Source organism: Calliopsis andreniformis, unplaced genomic scaffold (genome assembly GCF_051401765.1).
Source record: "Calliopsis andreniformis isolate RMS-2024a unplaced genomic scaffold, iyCalAndr_principal scaffold0128, whole genome shotgun sequence".
Taxonomy (NCBI): Eukaryota; Metazoa; Arthropoda; class Insecta; order Hymenoptera; family Andrenidae; genus Calliopsis; species Calliopsis andreniformis.
The window spans coordinates 798,893-805,779 of NW_027480537.1; positions in this window are offsets into that span (position 1 = coordinate 798,893).

A 6,887-nucleotide genomic window follows, 5' to 3' on the forward strand; every position below is an offset into this window, starting at 1 on the left:
GTTGAATATTGATATTTGAGGTCTGAGGATTGAGGATTGAGGATTGAGAATTGATGATTGAGGATTGAGGATTGAGGATTGAAGATTGAGTATTGGGTATTGAGGATTGAAGAATGAGGATTGAGGATTGAGGATTGAGGATTGAGGATTGCTGATTGAGTATTGAGGATAGAAGGTTGAGGATTCAGAATTGAGGACTGAGGATTGAGGATTGAGGATTGAGGATTGAGGATTGAAGATTGAGTATTGAAGATTGAAGATTGAGGATTGAGGATTGAGTGTTGAGGATTGAGGATTGAGGATTGAAGATTGAGGATTGAGTATTGAGGATTGAGAATTGAGAATTGATGATTGAGGATTGAGGATTGAGTATTGAGGATTGAAGATTGAGGATTGAGGATTGAGAATTGACGATTGAGGATTGCTGATTGGGTATTGAGGATTTAAGATTGAGGATTGAGGATTGACGATTGAGGATTGCTGATTGAGGATTGAGGATTGAGGATTGAAGATTGAGTATTGAGGATTGAAGATTGACGATTGAGGATTGAGGATTGAGGATAGAGGATTGAGCATTGAGGATTGAGGATTGGGGATTGAGGATTGACGATTGAGGATTGAGTATTGAGGATTGAAGATTGAGTACTGATGATTGAAGATTGAGGATTGAGGATTGAGGTTTGAGGACTGAGGACTGAGGATTGAGGATTGAGAATTCTGGATTGAGGATTGAGGATTGGAGATTGAGGATTGGGTATTGTGGATTGAAGAATGAGGATTGAGGATTGAGGATAGAAGGTTGAGGATTCAGAATTGAGGACTGAGGATTGAGGATTGAGGATTGAGGATTGAGGATTGAAGATTGAGTATTGAAGATTGAAGATTGAGGATTGAGGATTGAGGGTTGAGGATTGAGGATTGAGGATTGAAGATTGAGGATTGAGTATTGAGGATTGAGAATTGAGAATTGATGATTGAGGATTGAGGATTGAGTATTGAGGATTGAAAATTGAGGATTGAGGATTGAGGATTGAGGATTGAGGATTGAGGTTTGAGGATTGAGGATTGAGGTTTGAGGGTTGAGGATTGAGGATTGAGGACTGAGGCTTGAGGATTGACGATTGAGCATAGAGGATTGAAGATTGAGGACTGGCGATTGAGGATTGAAGATTGAGGATTAAGTTCTGAGGATTGGGGATTGAGGATCTAGGATTGGAGATTGATTTTTGGGGATTGAAAATTGAGGATTGAGGATTGAGGATTGCTAATTGAGAATTGAGGATGAGGACTGAGGGTTGAGGATTGAGGTTTGAGGAACGAGGATTGAGGATTGAGGATTGAGGACTGAGGATTGACGATTGAGTATTGAAGATTGAGGATTTATAACTGAGGATTGAGGATTGAGGATTGAGGATTGAGGATTGAGGATTGAAGACTGAGTATTGGGGATTGAATATTGTGGATTGAGGATTGAGTACTGAGGATTGAGGATTGAGGACTGAGGATTGAATATTGAGAATTGAAGATTGAGTATTGAGGACTGAATATTGACGATTGAGGATTGAAGATTGAGGATTGAGGATTGAGGATTGAGGATTGAGGATTCAGTGTTGGACAATGAGGATTGATGGTTGACGATTGAAGATTGGGGATTGAGGATTGAGGAATGAGTATTGAAGATTGAGGATTGATGATTGAGGATTGAGGATTGAGGATTGAAGATAGAGGATTGGGTATTGAGGATTGAAGAATTAGGATTGAGAATTGAGGATTGAGGATAGAGGATTGAGGGTTGAAGATTGAGGATTGGGTATTGAGGATTGAAGAATGAGGATTGAGGATTGAGGATTGAGGATTGAGGATTGAAGATTGAGTATTGTGGATTGAAGATTGAGGATTGAGGATTGAGGATTGAGTATTGAGTATTGAGAATTGAGGATTGATGGTTGAGTATTGAGTATTGATGGTTGAGGGTTGAGTGTTGAATATTGATGATTGAGGATTGAGGATTGAGGATTGATGATTGAGGATTGAGGATTGAGGATTGAGGATCGAAGATTGAGGATTGAGGCTTGACGGTTGAGGATTGAGGACGAGGACTGACGGTTGAGGATTGAGGTTTGAGGATTGAGGATTGAGGATTGAGGACTGAGGCTTGAGGATTGAGGATTGAGGTTTGAGGATTGAGGATTGAGGATTGAGGATTGAGGATTGAGGATTGAAGATTGAATATTGATGATTGAAAATTGAGGATTGAGTATTGAGGGTTGTGGATTGAGGACGAGGACTGAGGGTTGAATATTGATGTTTGAGGTCTGAGGATTGAGGATTGAGGATTGAGAATTGATGATTGAGGATTGAGGATTGAAGATTGAGGATTGGGTATTGAAGATTGAAGAATGAGGATTGTGGATTGAGGATTGAGGATTGAGGATTGCAGATTGAGTATTGAGGATTGAAGATTGAGGATTCAGGATTGAGGAATGAGTATTGAAGATTGAGGATTGATGATTGAGGATTGAGGATTGAGGATTGGGTATTGAGGATTGAGGATTGAGGATTGAGGATTGAGGACTGAGTATTGAAGATTGAGGATTGATGATTGAGGATTGAGGATTGAGGATTGAGGATTGAGTATTGAGGATTGAAGATTGAGTATTGAGGATTGAAGATTGGTGATTGAGGATTGAGGATTGAGGATTGAGGATTGAGTATTGAGGATTGACGCTTGAGGATTGATGGTTGAGGATGTAGGATTGAAGAGAGAGGACTGAGTGTTGAGGATTGAGTGTTGAGAATTGATGCTTGAGGTTTGAAATTTGATTATTGAATATTCTGGATTGAGTATTGAACCATCAGAGTTCAGGATGTTCTATTGAGTATTGAGAATTGAGGATTGATGGTTGAGTATTGAGGATTGATGGTTGAGGGTTGAGTGTTGAATATTGAGGATTGAGGATTGAGGATTGAGGATTGATGATTGAGGATTGAAGATTGATTATTGATGATTGAAGATTGAGGATTGAGGATTGAGGGTTGAGGATTGAGGACGAGGACTGACGGTTGAGGATTGAGGTTTGAGGATTGAGGATTGAGGATTGAGGACTGAGGCTTGAGGATTGAGGATTGAGTATTGAGGATTGAGGACGAGGACTGACGGTTGAGGATTGAGGTTTGAGGATTGAGGGTTGTCGATTGAGAACGAGGACTGAGGGTTGAATATTGATGTTTGACGCCTGAGGATTGAGGATTGAGGATTGAGAATTGATGATTCAGGACTGAGGGTTGAAGATTGAGGATTGGGTATTGAGGATTGAAGAATGAGGCTTGAGGATTGAGGATTGAGGATGGAGGATTGCAGATTGAGTATTGAGGACTGAAGGTTGAGGATTCAGGATTGAGGATTTAGGATTGAGGATTGAGGATTTAGGATTGAGGGTTGAAGATTGAGTATTGAGGATTGAAGATTGAGGATTCAGGATTGAGGAATGAGTATTGAAGGTTGAGGACTGATGATTGAGGATTGAGGATTGAGGATTGGTTATTCATGATTGAGGATTGAGCATTGAGGATTGAGGATTGAGGATTGAGAATTGAGAATTGAGGATGAAGACTGAGGGTTGGGGATTGAAGATTGAGTATTGAGGATTGAAGATTGAGGATTGAAGGTTGAGTATTGATGATTGAATATTGAGGATTGAGAATTGAGAATTGATGATTGAGGATTGAGGATTGAGTATTGAGGATTGAAGATTGAGGATTGAGGATTGAGGATTGAGGATTGAGGATTGAGGTTTGAGGATTGAGTATTGAGTCTTGACGGTTGAGGATTGAGGACGAGGACTGACGGTTGAGGATTGAGGTTTGAGGATTGAGGATTGAGGATTGAGGACTGAGGCTTGAGGATTGAGGATTGAGGTTTGAGGATTGAGGATTGAGGATTGAGGATTGAGGATTGAGGATTGAAGATTGAATATTGATGATTGAAGATTGAGGATTGAGTATTGAGGGTTGTGGACTGAGGACGAGGACTGAGGGTTGAATATTGATGTTTGAGGTCTGAGGATTGAGGATTGAGAATTGATGATTGAGGATTGAGGATTGAAAATTAAGGATTGGGTATTGAGGATTGAAGAATGAGGATTGAGGATTGAGGATTGAGTATTGAGGATTGCAGATTGAGTATTGAGGATTGAAGGTTGAGTATTCAGGATTGAGGACTGAGGATTGAGGATTGAGGATTGAGGATTGAGGATTGAAGATTGAGTATTGAGGATTGAAGATTGAGGATTAAGGATTGAGGATTGGGGATTGAGGATCTAGTATTGGAGATTGATTATTGGGGATTGAAGATTGAGGATTGAGGATTGAGGATTGAGAATTGAGAATTGAGGATGAGGACTGAGGATTGAGGATTGAGGTCTGAGGATCGAGGATTGAGGATTGAGGATTGGGGACTGAGGATTGACGTTTGAGTATTGAAGATTGAGGATTTATGACTGAGGATTGAGGATTGTGGATTGAGGATTGAGGATTGAGGTTTGAGGGTTGAGGATTGAGGATTGAGGACTGAGGCTTGAGGATTGACGATTGAGCATAGAGGATTGAAGATTGAGGACTGGCGATTGAGGATTGAAGATTGAGGATTAAGTTCTGAGGATTGGGGATTGAGGATCTAGGATTGGAGATTGATTTTTGGGGATTGAAAATTGAGGATTGAGGATTGAGGATTGCTAATTGAGAATTGAGGATGAGGACTGAGGGTTGAGGATTGAGGTTTGAGGAACGAGGATTGAGGATTGAGGATTGAGGACTGAGGATTGACGATTGAGTATTGAAGATTGAGGATTTATAACTGAGGATTGAGGATTGAGGATTGAGGATTGAGGATTGAGGATTGAAGATTGAGTATTGGGGATTGAATATTGTGGATTGAGGATTGAGTACTGAGGATTGAGGATTGAGGACTGAGGATTGAATATTGAGAATTGAAGATTGAGTATTGAGGACTGAATATTGACGATTGAGGATTGAAGATTGAGGATTGAGGATTGAGGATTGAGGATTGAGGATTCAGTGTTGGACAATGAGGATTGATGGTTGACGATTGAGGATTGGGGATTGAGGATTGAGGAATGAGTATTGAAGATTGAGGATTGATGATTGAGGATTGAGGATTGAGGATTGAAGATAGAGGATTGGGTATTGAGGATTGAAGAATTAGGATTGAGAATTGAGGATTGAGGATAGAGGATTGAGGGTTGAAGATTGAGGATTGGGTATTGAGGATTGAAGAATGAGGATTGAGGATTGAGGATTGAGGATTGAGGATTGAAGATTGAGTATTGTGGATTGAAGATTGAGGATTGAGGATTGAGGATTGAGTATTGAGGATTGAAGATTGAGTATTGAGGATTGAAGATTGAGGATTGAGTATTGAGGATTGAGGATTGAGGTTTGAAGATTGAGGATTGAGGATTGAGGATTGAGGATTGAGGATTGAGGATTGAAGATTGAATATTGATGATTGAATATTGAGAACTGAGGATTGAGTGTTGTGGATTGAGGACGAGGACTGAGGGTTGAATATTGATGTTTGAGGTCTGAGGATTAAGGATTGAGTATTGAGGATTGAGGTTTGAGGAATGAGGATTGCAGATTGAGTATTGAGGATTGAAGATTGAGTATTGAGAATTGAGGATTGAAGATTGAGGATTCGGGATTGAGGATTGAGGATTGAGGATTGAAGATTGAGTATTGAGGATTGAAAAATTGAGGATTGAGGATTGAGGATTGAGGATTGAGGATTGAGCATTGAGGATTGAGGATTGGGGATTGAGGATTGAAGATTGAGTATTGGGGATTGAATATTGTGGATTGAGGATTGAGTATTGAGGATTGAGGATTGAGGACTGAGGATTGAATATTGAGAATTGAAGATTGAGTATTGAGGACTGAATATTGACGATTGAGGATTGAAGATTGAGGATTGAGGATTGAGGATTGAGGATTGAGGATTCAGTGTTGGACAATGAGGATTGATGGTTGACGATTGAAGATTGGGGATTGAGGATTGAGGAATGAGTATTGAAGATTGAGGATTGATGATTGAGGATTGAGGATTGAGGATTGAAGATAGAGGATTGGGTATTGAGGATTGAAGAATTAGGATTGAGAATTGAGGATTGAGGATAGAGGATTGAGGGTTGAAGATTGAGGACTGAGGATTGAAGATTGAGAATTGAAGATTGAGTATTCAGGACTGAAGATTGACGATTGAGGATTGAAGATTGAGGATTGAGGATTGAGGATTGAGGATTGAGGATTGAGCATTGAAGTTTGAGGATTGGGGATTGAGGATTGACGATTGAGGATTGAGTATTGAGGATTGAAGGTTGTGTATTGATGATTGAAGATTGAGGATTGAGGATTGAGGATTGAGGATTGAGGACGAGGACTGACGGTTGAGGATTGAGGTTTGAGGTTTGAGGGTTGTGGATTGAGGACGAGGACTGAGGGTTGAATATTGATGCTTGAGGCCTGAGGATTGAGGATTGAGGATTGACAATTGGTGATTGAAGGCTGAGGGTTGAAGATTGAGGATTGGGTATTGAGCATTGAAGAATGAGGATTGAGGATTGAGGATTGAGGATTGAGGACTGCAGATTGAGTATTGAGGATTGAAGATTGAGGATTGAGGATTGAGGATTGACGATTGAGTATTGAAGATTGGGGATTGAAGAATGAGGATTGAGGATTGAGGATTGAGGATTGAGGATTGAGGATTCAGGATTGAGGATTGACGGTTGAGTATTGAGGATTGAAGATTGAGGATTGAGGATTGAGGATTGAGGATTGAGGATTGAGCATTGAGGATTGAGGATTGG